The 12,500-nt window shown below is 35.8% G+C and overlaps 1 protein-coding gene and 1 pseudogene across 1 annotated transcript in view; one reads left to right on the forward strand and one right to left on the reverse strand.

Moving 5' to 3' along the window:
• The window catches only part of LOC119595153 (tetratricopeptide repeat protein 28-like), a gene marked incomplete in the record, with an annotated part of 130,124 nt that overhangs the window by 14,274 nt on the left and 103,350 nt on the right, over positions 1 to 12,500 (forward strand).
• Positions 893 to 12,500, reverse strand: part of LOC119595154 — a 13,932-nt pseudogene continuing 2,324 nt past the window's right edge.

Raw genomic sequence — 12,500 nt, forward strand, 5'->3', positions numbered from 1 at the left:
CCTAACCGAGTTTTTAGTTACCTCCTAAACTATCCCTAATACTTGCAATAACATACTTATATGAAATGTTTCCAAGTTCATATTTCAATTGATGGGTCATTATTCATTTGCAATCATGAAATATGATATATAATGAGGGAAAATAACCCAAAGCAAAAATTCTAAAACTAAAGACATAAAAAGTTGATGAGTCACACCTTAGGGATAACTACAGGCAAGAAAAAGTGTAAATAATAAGGGTATTAATTAGAAATTATTGTAAAACTCACTTGCAATAATCTCTCTCTCTCCTCTCTCTCTCTCTCTCTCCTCTCTCTCTTCTCTCTCTCTCTCTCTCTCTCTCTCTCTCAAAGTTTTTGAAACATTAACATACAGAAATAAATACATAACAATTAATAAGTAATGGTTAATTAATCAATTAATATATATATATATATTTTTAATCTATTTACTATTTTATTTTTTTTTTTTTATTTTTTTTTTTTTATAATAGTCTGGAGGAGGCCTGACTGTGCATGGCATGTATCCTTGCCAATTAGTATATGGGCTCAATATGGCAAGAATAAATGCATACCATCAAAATAGTGTTAAATCCAAAGTAGTGTAATATATAATATACTTTTTCTATCAAAAATTTTTTTTTGACACTTAACCAAATATTACATTATGTCAGATGGAATGAAAAAGAAAAAGAAAAAAAGGATTAGCAGGACGAGGAGGAAAAGAAGGAAGTAAGTGAAAAAAAGAACTTGAAGAAAGTATATAAAAAGACAAAGAAAAAGAGAATAGGGAAAAAGTGAAAATGAAGAAAAAATAGAAAAAAAAAAGGAAAAGACAACAAAAATAAAGAAAAAAAGGCAAAAAACAAACATAAAAAAAAGGATCACGAGTCTTACCATTCTGACGTTCTATGATAATAATATCCATCGATGGTGGCCGTGCTCTTCTGGAAACAAATATAGTAAAAGCCTGCGAACGAGGCCCCATTTATATCCTTGACTGTGTGGTCGGGTACCAAAAAGTGCTCCTTCCATCTCATAAACACGTGTTCGAATCTTTTAAAACATTGTAGTCAAAGGAATCCGAGTTGAAATTTTTGGTATACTGATAGAATGGTGGGAATTTACCCTGAAAAGAAAGGTGGAGTTTAGTTGATGGAACACACAATGCCTCTATGAGAAAGTCAAAACTCTTATTTATATTGTGTATATCAAAACTCGTCTTAAAGGAAACAAATAATCATAATTTTGAGAGAAATGCATAAAAAATGAAACACAAAAAAGGAAAGACAGAAAAGAAAAAAAGAAAAAAACATGAACGCATACATACAAACACACCCTCAAGGTATGTGCACACTCACTCAGGCTCGCACAAAAACAGCTTATGGTTTAAAGAGGACCTTTGGATATCTGCGCAATCACGAAACTGGGTCGTCTCAGTGACGTCCAAAACGGAAAAAAAAAAAAATAAAGTTCCACATTTTTTTTGGATGCATGTGTGTGTGTGTGTGTGTGTGTGTGTGTGTGTGTGTGTGTGTGTGTGTGTGTGTGTGTGTGTGTGTGTGTGTGGATGTGCGTGTGTGTCTGCGTGTTTCATCTGAGACAATATATGTGCAAGAGCTTTGAAATAAGACTCTAAAATCCCTACTTCAAATACGATACATTGCAGTTGCCCCCAGAGCACTCCAAAGTCTGTATGGTACTTTGCAGTTGTCAAATAAAAGTAAATCTATAAATTTGCCAAAAACTACAGCTATCTCCTGAAGCATTTTCTGCGAACAAGTCATTGAAAACGACGCAAGAACTAAGATGTGAACATTCATTTCTGCAAGTACAAAACGCACACTAGCAGGTCAACTTACAAAATGCAGTAACTGGCACCTAATCCTAGTGGTAATACTTTGATTATTTTCATTAAACTGGCTGTGAATGTCTTTAACTTACATGTTGGGATCTACTATCATAACAATGAATAATGAACCTTAAACTTAACTATGTATTTACTGGAGGGACATTAACCCTTTGACAGACAAGATATGGCATGGGTTGTAATAAGGTAAACTAAATGATGGAAAAAGTCATTTCAGTGTTATTTTCCCATTTGTGAATAACAACTTTTCGAGTCCCTCTTACTTTTGTTTTTGTGGCACACGTTCCATGGCATAGTTCAGGCATATTTTTGCGGTACCAAAAAGGAAGATGGTAAAAGTAATTTTACCTACATTTCTTTTGTTTCTTGCTTTTGCCACTGCGAAAATGCTGAGCGCATAATAATAATAATAATAATAATAATAATAATATAATAAAATAATAATTATTATATTGTTGTGTGTGTTGTGTGTGTGTGTGTGTTTGTGTGTGCTGTTTGTGTGTGTGTGTGTGTGTGTGTTGTTGTGTGTTGTGTGTGTGTGTGGTGTGTGTGTGGTGTGTGTTTGTGTGTTGGTGTGTTTGTGTGTTTGTGTGTTGTGTTGTGTGTGTTGTGTGTGTGTGTGCGTGTGTTGTGTGTGTGTGTGTGAAATGTCTGTGCACATAGATGGTTTCTTAGTGCTTAGCCACAAAAGGAGTCAATTAGTAGAACCTTGTGACCTTAGCTGATTTTAGCTTCCCTGGAATTAGTGGGAAAACTTTTTTTTTTTTTTTTACTAATGCTATGAATATCAATGGTGTTATTTTTATTACAGACATTATAATGACTATAATGTTATAAACATTAGTAACAGCAAAATATGATAATGTAAAATATTTTCGTAAATCTAGGAAAAGGGTAAACAAGTAGTACTTGTAATTGGCTCATTAGTGAGTCAGTACAAGTGTAGCCATCTATGTGTAAAAACAATTAATAAAGTAAACTCACAGTGGGCAAGGCATGTGCGTACATGCCATGCCCAGCAGCACTGGGTTAAATAGCCTCATTTCTTCCTCAGTCCTGAAGTTCCGTAAATTATTTTCTTTCTCTTCAATATTTAAATAAGAATGACAAATAATCCTCCAATTTTGTCACAGTGTATTTTGTCTGCCTTCAAATCGTATGTTCAGGATATTGGTGGGCACTGCATTTTTGAGCCACATTTCCCTGGCTCGTGATGTCAACACAAGACTCCTTTGGACATGTGTATTGACCTGTTAAAACGGGATGCTTTGTGGCCCACCTGGACCAAAATCAGGGCATTAGGCTTTCTTGAACGGTGACTCCCCTGAGCGTGTGGCTTGTTGGCCTGGCCCACACAATCTCTCGTGTCCAGTATCAAGATTGCTTGCCTCCTCTTTGCAATGTTATTATCTGTTTTTCTACAGAAGTGCCTTTTTTCTTTTTTTGCCATTTCCATGGTCTATAATTGTCATTCGATATGTTTTATTAGAAATAGACTCTTCCTTGATCAGATTCCATATTCTCTCTGTTGTTAATCTACATATTTGTGCTATAACAATAGCAATAAGTAACATAATATTATTTGTGTAATTTCAAAATACTTTTGTATCATTCAGTGTCTTGCAACATACCCTGTGCCCCTGGTCGCAGAAGGCAGGAATAGGGATCCTTAGCATGGAAACAGCATCCTCTCTAGAATGGGGGCTCTTCCAGTCATGGCTCACACATGGTACATTCCACCCTTGTTCACTGGTGGAAATAATGCCAGATCCCCTTCCTTAATCCCTATGATATGGATGATGTGCCCATCACGTCATGAAAGATGATATGGATGACGTTCCCACTCACGTCAGGAAGAAATTTGGTTGTGCGGGGGCAAAGTAACATAAGTATTTTGTGGCTGAAGGCTAGGTGAGGGGAATGACTTTCCCTGAGTGCACAGAGCTCATGGAGGAGTGGACTAGTCTCAAGAAGGGCCTTCTGCATTATTTCCATTAATAAAGCGTGGAAATGTACAAATCTGTGAGCCATGACTAGCTCCAGGGGAAGATGCTATAGCCATGCTCTGGATCCTATTCCTGGCAGTGCTGGTTGTACTACAAAAATTCAATATTATAAAAAAATACACAATTAACAAAATATTACTTATTGTTATATCATTGCACTGAGTTATGGACTACTTTTGAGATGATATGGAGTCTTGTGCAAGAAACACTATCTAGATATAAAGCAAATCAAATGACAAATACAGACTGGAGAAAATGCAAAAAAGCTAAACAATATATGCAGAAAAAGAAGAAATAACATAGAAAAAGGGGAGGTATAGAGTCCTGTCACCATACACGAATGCTGGTGTGCATCTCGTGGCCGCTCAAGTAAGACTAATGCCCATATTTTAGGCCACTTGATGGCATGAAGCATCCAGATCCAATGGGTTTAATATCCATTGAGTCTAATCAACCTCCAAGACCTTTGTACATTCATGACAATTTATTCCTGTCTCCTGGAAGTTTTCATGATCGTACATTCCATCACAACCCCCTCAAGCTAATTTATTTTCCTCTTGGCCTGCTCCCATCACCTAAGCCTGGGTGACATGGCAGTCATGTCATCCCTGAGTTAAAGGGAAAATGTAAGCAAACCAAGACAATCGTATTTAAGGCCACTTCTAAACGTTACTCTTTAAACCACAGTTTTCCATAAAAATCACAAACAAACAAAGAAAAAGGAAAGAAAAAATCCAAAAAAAAAAAGAAAAAAAGAAAAAGAAAAAGAAAAAAAAAAACTCCAATCAATAACAAAAAAGAAAAAAAGAAATGAAAAGAAAGAAAGAAAAAAATAAAAACACTTACCCAGTGTTTTTTATCCACCTCTTCATCAGCGTCCCATTTCCGCGTTAGGAAGGGAAATTTTGCACTTATTATTTCCCCGTCAAAGAACGTAGTTAAAGTGGGATACTCTTCCGTTAAGCCCTTGATCTTAAGGTATCCACAGAGGTAGGAGTTCGCTTCATCCACATGCTGCCAACAGAAGAGATTATTATTTACTCAAAAGTCGGTTCAAGTTTTCCGAGGCAAATAGATGAATGAAGTGTATATTAGAGAGAAAAAAAGGATAAATCACACTTATCACTGTATCAAAAGACAAAAATAAATATGGAACAATAACAATCAGAAAAAGATATTGCAAGAGTTAAACCAAAACTAAACATAATACAATGTTATTTGTAATCAATATAAAAAAAGTTGGGCATCATTTTTTGCTTGTGCTGAGAATTCTTTCAATTTACAACTCCTTGAACAAACTGCTATATTCAGTGCTACGACTGCCCACACTAAACTCCCCCCCAGAAAAGAATGCCAGGCTCTGCAGTGCATAAAGAGGGTCTTAGAGATCCAATAACAAGAGAGAAGAAAGAATTTTCAACGTCTCATTACAAATCTCCCCAAACCAACCCTTCTCAGTCTGGCTAGAGAAGGGAAGTCACCCCTGGCCAATCTGACAGTCTCAGTCAAAGGAAAACACCAGTTAATGGCCATGACACCAACAAAAGACATCACTGGATGCAAGATATCAGGCATGATTCATACCAATAAATATCTAGTTTTGGTTCTGCATTAATTGTGCTTTTCACTGTGTACTAACTCATAAACAAGTGAAATATCAGAAAAATTAGACAAAAGAGTTAATAAACTTTCAATAAAGAAGGTCAATATACCATTCAATACCATGCAGGATATTCCAAGTCAAATTTTGTAGATGTTTTTAGTCATTAATCAAAAGATTTCCTTCATGAGTTCATATCTCTTCTCAATGGATGTCCATTGTTATAATAATAAACAAAATAATAAATGCGAAATAATGATGACAATGATAGTAATAGCATTAATAATAATAATACAGAATATCTGCCTACATTTCTAATACTCTTAAAAACAATCTTTCACATTTCAATCATATTTATCATCCTACTGGCAATGCAAATGTACACTATCCAACGCAGTTTTGTATCGTTAATTCTGTTTAGGCACAGGTGGCTTCAGAAGTTCTAGTCGTAAAGAAGTCAGTTAAATGGCCTACCTGAACATACCAGTTTAATGCACACCTTGACTTTTTGTGGAAGATGAAGAAGAAGAAGAAGAAGAAGAGAAGAAGAAGAAGAAGAAAAGAAGAAGAACAAGAACAAGAATAAGAAAGAAGAGAAGAAGAAGTAGAAGAAGAGGAGGATGAAGAAAGAAAAAAATGCAGTTTAACCCATTGCCGACGGGTGGCATGTACGTACATGCCATGGCAAGGTGGGACCATCTGCCAGGGGCACGTACGCACATGCCATAGAGTATGTATGGACATGCCATGAGTTTTCTCTTGTTACAATCACGGCAAAAGATTATTTTTTTTGCCAGTGAAAGTGTGATTAAGTCAGTTCTAACACTTTCTCATTTTTACCATGCAGCAAAAAAAAAATGGGGGGCAAAAAACCGATTGATTTCAACTCCATGATGCCGCACGCTGCTTATTTTATTCAGACTATAGACCGAATAATGATCAATTATGGAGTCTATATAACAACAAAAATACCCTTCAGTCTCGATTTATCAGGAAGTTTGGCAAGTAGAGACTTCAAAAAATAATGAAAACTGAAAATACAACATATCTTCGTAGTATTACGAAGAAACGGCATGGGATGCTGGTATTTGGCATGAGTGGTCGCGCATGCTAGGGCGACGATATAAGCCCCCGGCAGCGAGGCCCGGGCCACTATGAATATTACCCGTCAGATAAGGGTTAATGCATACCTTGACTTTTTGTGGAGGAAGAAGAAAAAATATGTAGTTTAATGCATACCTTAACTTTTTGTGGAAGAAGAAGAAGAAGAAGAAGAAGAAGAGAAGAATAAGAAGAGAGAGAGAGAGAGAGAAAAAAAAATTGCAGTTTAATGCATACCTTGACTTTTGTGGAAGAAGAAGAAGAAATGCTCTCATTGTTAACTCATTTATCCAGTTAATGTGACCATAATGTCATAGCAAAAAGTCTGGAAGAGCACCGGCTCCAGCCCGCTATGAGCAGCAGGGTGTGTTACAGAAAATTAAATAAAACAAAAATGTTTTCAAAAATGACACAGATAACAAAATGTCCCTTATTGCTGTTGTTACTGCACAGTTGCAGACCACCTAGAGAGATGACATGGTGCCAGTGCAAGAAAAACAGTATACTACCATCTTGGTACAGAATATCAAATAACAAATACAGACCTTGGATAATGGGGAAAAAGAGAGAGAGAGAGAGAGAGAGAGAGAGAGAGAGAGAGGAGAGAGAGAGAGAGAGAGAGAGAGAGAGAGAGAGAGAGAGAGAGAGAGAGAGAGAGAGAGAGAGTGGAAATTATGCAGAAACAGAGATAATGACACTGCGAAGGAGAGTGTTTGTGTGGGCCAGGTCTACAAGCCACACATTCGATATACTGGCCACAGAAGTAAGCCTAATGACTGGATTTTTGGCATTATGCAGATCAAATGGGTTGTTTTTATAATTAAACTATCATTATTATCGTCATTAAAACTGCCAGTACCATTATCATCATTGTTACTATTATCATCATCACCATTATCATTACCATTACTATTATTATGTTCACTACTTTTATCATTATCTTTAGTACTATTATCACCATTATCATTATCTTTACTACTATTATCATCATTATCATTATCATTACTATTGCTATTAAGATCATTACTATTATCATCATTATCATTCCTATTATTACTATTATCATCAGCAAACTATTCAGAATACTTGTACTAATAAAAATTGGTACTTTTCTTTTCTGAAAATTCAATAAATGGGCAAAAAGATGAAATCTTGCAGATCTAGCAACGACTCGGAGACAAAGAGCTTTTGATTCCAACTGTGGGTTATTGTAAAGAATTTTCTCTGACAGATTAACTCATACACACTGCAGTTACAGGGCCCAAACACTAACACAATACAAAATCTATGGCCTTATCATACTGACTAATAACAGAATGATAAAGATACTTGTCAACACCAGCTACTATATCAATAAACTGTTGGAATGCCAGAACTGCAAAAAATTTGCTTTTTGCATCTGATAAATCTATTCTCCTACAAGTACTTCCGTGCCCCGTGATGTGATGTGATGTGATCCCTCAATCACCACCCACGTGCAACAACTTCCCTTGATGAGATGTTCCCATCCACAGCTCCAGATATATTTTTTCCTCCATGGCAAGTTGTTCTTGTCAGCCACCCTACAATTGAATTTTTCTGCCATTATATTCACATCACCCAGATCCCATGGAGTAACCTGTAATGTGGTAAATAGTGATTTTTGATATCATCTTCACTTTGTAAACTGTCAAAAGCATGGAAATCTCTGATAATGTCATATCTGGTCCTCTAGCAACTTAGGCTCATTCCAGCTCCTCTCCTAAAAAGCTCCCAGCATAGTGGGCTACTGGTTACCATGGGGTAATCTGCCCTACTGCATAGTGGGCCACCACTGGCCAAAAATGGGAAAACATATAGATTTAAAATTTGTGCTATTTAAGCACACGAGTGTAGTTACACAAATATGTTTTTTTTTCTTAATACCGAATAGCTGAAGATTATAAAGAACAATATTTCAAAACACTTTTGATTGAAAGAAACAAAGAACACACTGATATTCCTCCCACTATGTGACTTCTCATTTTGCTATTAAATTTGTTGCTGTTTTTCTTTATTTTAACACTTTTACTGAAATATTCATAGATAACAAATGTAAAACAAATTCATTTACTTTTTAACAATGAGAAAGTTTCAATTTTCCTAAATTTTACTTCCACACAACATAACAATTTACTTTCCTGTAAATCAATTGCCGAAATGTCTTCCTTTTTGGTCACTGTATGATACTATTTATATTGCTCCATAATATAATTATCTTAACTGTTTTTCATGCTTCTGTTGTCATTAATTCTTCTCCCACCATTAATCTGTTCATCATCCATTTATTCATCTTCCAAAAATATCCTCCTCTGACATGTTCTGATTCCCACATTTCTAATTTCCTCTCAAACAACTACCTCCTCGCGCATCTAACGCATAGTTCAGTATGGTGACGGGGGCTCCTGTTGTGAGCGAGTTCACCATCATTCTACATTATTCCCCTCTTCTGCATTTATTTATTCATTAATCTATGACTATACTGTCTGTCTGACATCCTTCTAATCTTATTCATACACATTGTACATTCATTTCCTCATACACTCTCTCTCTCGCCCACTCTCTCTTACTCATTTCTTTACTCTATTTCTCACTTGTTCATTCATTCCTTCACCCTCTCTCTCTCTTTCTTTCTTCTCCCTTTCTTTCTTTTTCATTCTCCCCCTTTCTCCTTTCAGTCTGTTTGGTATTGGCTTCCATTCCACGTCAGCTGCTGGATCAACGAAATTTTCTGACCCACTCTAAATAATTGCCCTATTGTATCTTAGCCTCTTTCACCTCATCTACGTCTCCGTCCATAAAACAAAACTTGGTGAAAAAAAATCCACGCAGACCTCGGGAAATATTTGGCAATTCCAAGCCAGACGTAATAATAGCATCTTCCAGTAGCGTGGAAATTCATCAAAGCCTTCCATGCCCCCCCCCCCCCCCTTTGAAATTTTTTTTGTTGGCGGATACAATTTATGGACAATTTCTGTTTTTACACATAGATGGCTACACTTGTCCTAAATCACTAATGAGCCAATTATGAGTACTACCTGTCTCACCTGTTCACCCTTTTCCTTGATTTTTAAAAATATTTCATGTTATCTTATTGTGCTGTTACTAATGTCCAATAGCATTATAGTAATTATAATGACTATAAAAAAAATAACACCATCAATATTCATAATGTCTATAATAAAAATAACACCATCAATATTCATAGCAAACACACACACACACACACACACACACACACACACACACACACACACACACACACACACACACACACACACACACACACACCCACAACAAACAAAAAAAAAAAAAAAAAAAAAAAAAAAAAAAAAAAAAAAACTAATTCAAGGATAGACGAAATCAGGTAAGGTCACAAGGTCTACTAATTGACTCCTTTGTGGCTAAGCAATAAGAACCATCTATGTGCACAGACATTTCACAAAAAATTCTAAAATGGGCACAGCATCTTCCCAACGACATTGGGTTAATTGTCAAAACAAATAAGTGCCAGACATAGAAAATCACACAGCATTATGATAAGATATTGTGGCGATAAGGGAAATATTAGTTGATGATTACAATGCGTGGACAGAAGAAGGGAATGAGGAAGAGAAGGAAAAGGCAAGGAGGAGAAGAAAAGAACCATGCAAAATTAGGGGTGATCCTCTAAACTGGGCCTCAATCCCTCTCTCCTAAGCCTCCCAACAACAACAACAACGAGCATGGTATTGGGGGGGGTAGATGGAACGAATAAAGAGATAAATAGGTAAAAAATGACATCTGCCATTTACCCTAATAAAATGACAAGCAAAAATTTAAATATTTCATTTAGCCCTAGCTTTTGTTGATATGTTCAACAACGAGACCTATAAGTCTATGTAGGTATTGCCAGGGAAGACACACCACATCAGACACCCTCTTTACATGACCCATTTGGCTCTAACTCATTGTCAAGTTCCCCACTGTTGTTGGGATGGCAAGAATACATGCCACGTTCACTGTGACTTTTTGCTCAATTATTGTCTCTAAATACAGATTTCTCCACAAGGACTTAACTTAAAAATGCGTTGTTCACTATAGTATTGTTTTATGAAATGTATCTATACACAGATGCCTCCACAGGTGCTCAGCCACCAAGGAGTGTGGTCTGTGTGCCATCACCAAATTTTCCCTTTCCTTGAATAATAATAATAATAATAATAATAATAATAATTATTATTATTATTATAATTATAATTATAATTACAATTACAATTATAATAACAATAACAATAACAATAACAATAACAATAACAAACAACAACAATAACAACAACAACAACAACAACAACAACAACAATAACAATAACAATAATAATAATAATAATAATAATAATAATAATGATAAAAAAAAAAAATCTAATACTATTAATAGTGATATTATAATCACTACAGTGTTATTAACCCCTATGATCCAGATGACCTGACCATCACTTCATGAAGAAATTTGCCTTGAGGGGCGGTTGACATGAACATGCTGTCATGGGAAAAGTTAGCTGTGGGTTCGGATGACAAGAACTTGCCAGGTCTTGAGAATTTCAGCTTTAGGTTGGGGTGATAGGAAAGACTTGCCATGAGTGCAACGTTCCCATCGATAAATGAGTGTGGAATGCACGATCTGTGAACCATAACTCCAGGGAGGACGCTATTTCTAGGCCCAGGATTTCATTCCCACCCACAAACCAGCAGCGCAGGTTGAATTACACAAAGTTAAATATTAGAAGAAGAAGAAAAGAGAGGAGAAGAAGAAGAAAAAAAGAGAGACACAAATAACAAAACGGTACTTATTATTGCATTGAATTATGGACTACCTATGGATATGATAAAAACTCTGTGTAATGAAAATAGTCATTATCATCTGCATGAGAAAGAAAAAAAAAAAAAGAAAAAAAAAAAAAGAAAAGAAAAGAAAAGAAAAGAAAAGAAAAGAAAAGAAAAGAAAAGAAAAGAAAAGAAAAGAAAAGAAAAGAAAAGAAAAGAAAAAGAAAAAGAAAAAGAAAAAGAAAAAAGAAAAAGATGAGATAAGTCAAACAAGACACTGACTCACTGGTGACTAAACATTTATAAATAAAATTATCTATAAATAAAATGAACAAAATAAACTCACGGTGGGCATGGCATGTTCGTACATGCCCTCCCCGGCAGCATCAGCTTAACCCCCAAGACGTCAATAACTAGTCCAACCTTGCTCACCTGTTTACCCTTCCCTTGATTTCTGTAAAGATTCTTTTTTCATTCTTTATTGCTATTAGTATTACTGATGGCTTTACAAAATCATAGCAACAACAAAAAATAACACTGATATTAATAGCATAAAAAAAATTCTGACAGCTCAAGGAAAGAGGAAGTCGGGTGAGGTCACAAAGGCCTTGGTGGCTGAGAACTTGTGGAGCAATCTATGTGCAAATTTACAAAAGAAAACGATAGTAGACAGTATGATTACCCAGCATGAATGAGCTCTCAGCCATTTCTTTCAAAAAGCAACATTTCTATCAAAAAGCCCTCAGCCAGAACTGTAATTAAATGGTCATCAATAAGTAAATAATTATCTAATATCCAATACCGACTGTCAATGTGATATTTAACCCTACAAAATGCAGGTGTACTTCCAGTCATTTCTCATCGATGGTACATTCCACCTCATTTACTGATGGAAATGATGCAGAAGCCCCTTCATAAATGCCATAGGAGTCTAATCACCCTCGAAGAGCTTTGTACACTTGTGGCAAGTCATTCCTGTCAAACCCCCGCCTTCAGCTGAAATTCTCACAAAGGCAAAATTTTCCTAGGACGGCATGTGACCTGACCCCCCGCCAATTTTTTTTTCATGACATGACAGTCAAGTCACCCAAATCCGTAGGTTA

The sequence above is a fragment of the Penaeus monodon genome, chromosome 35 (assembly GCF_015228065.2).
Source record: "Penaeus monodon isolate SGIC_2016 chromosome 35, NSTDA_Pmon_1, whole genome shotgun sequence".
In the NCBI taxonomy this organism is placed as follows: Eukaryota; Metazoa; Arthropoda; class Malacostraca; order Decapoda; family Penaeidae; genus Penaeus; species Penaeus monodon.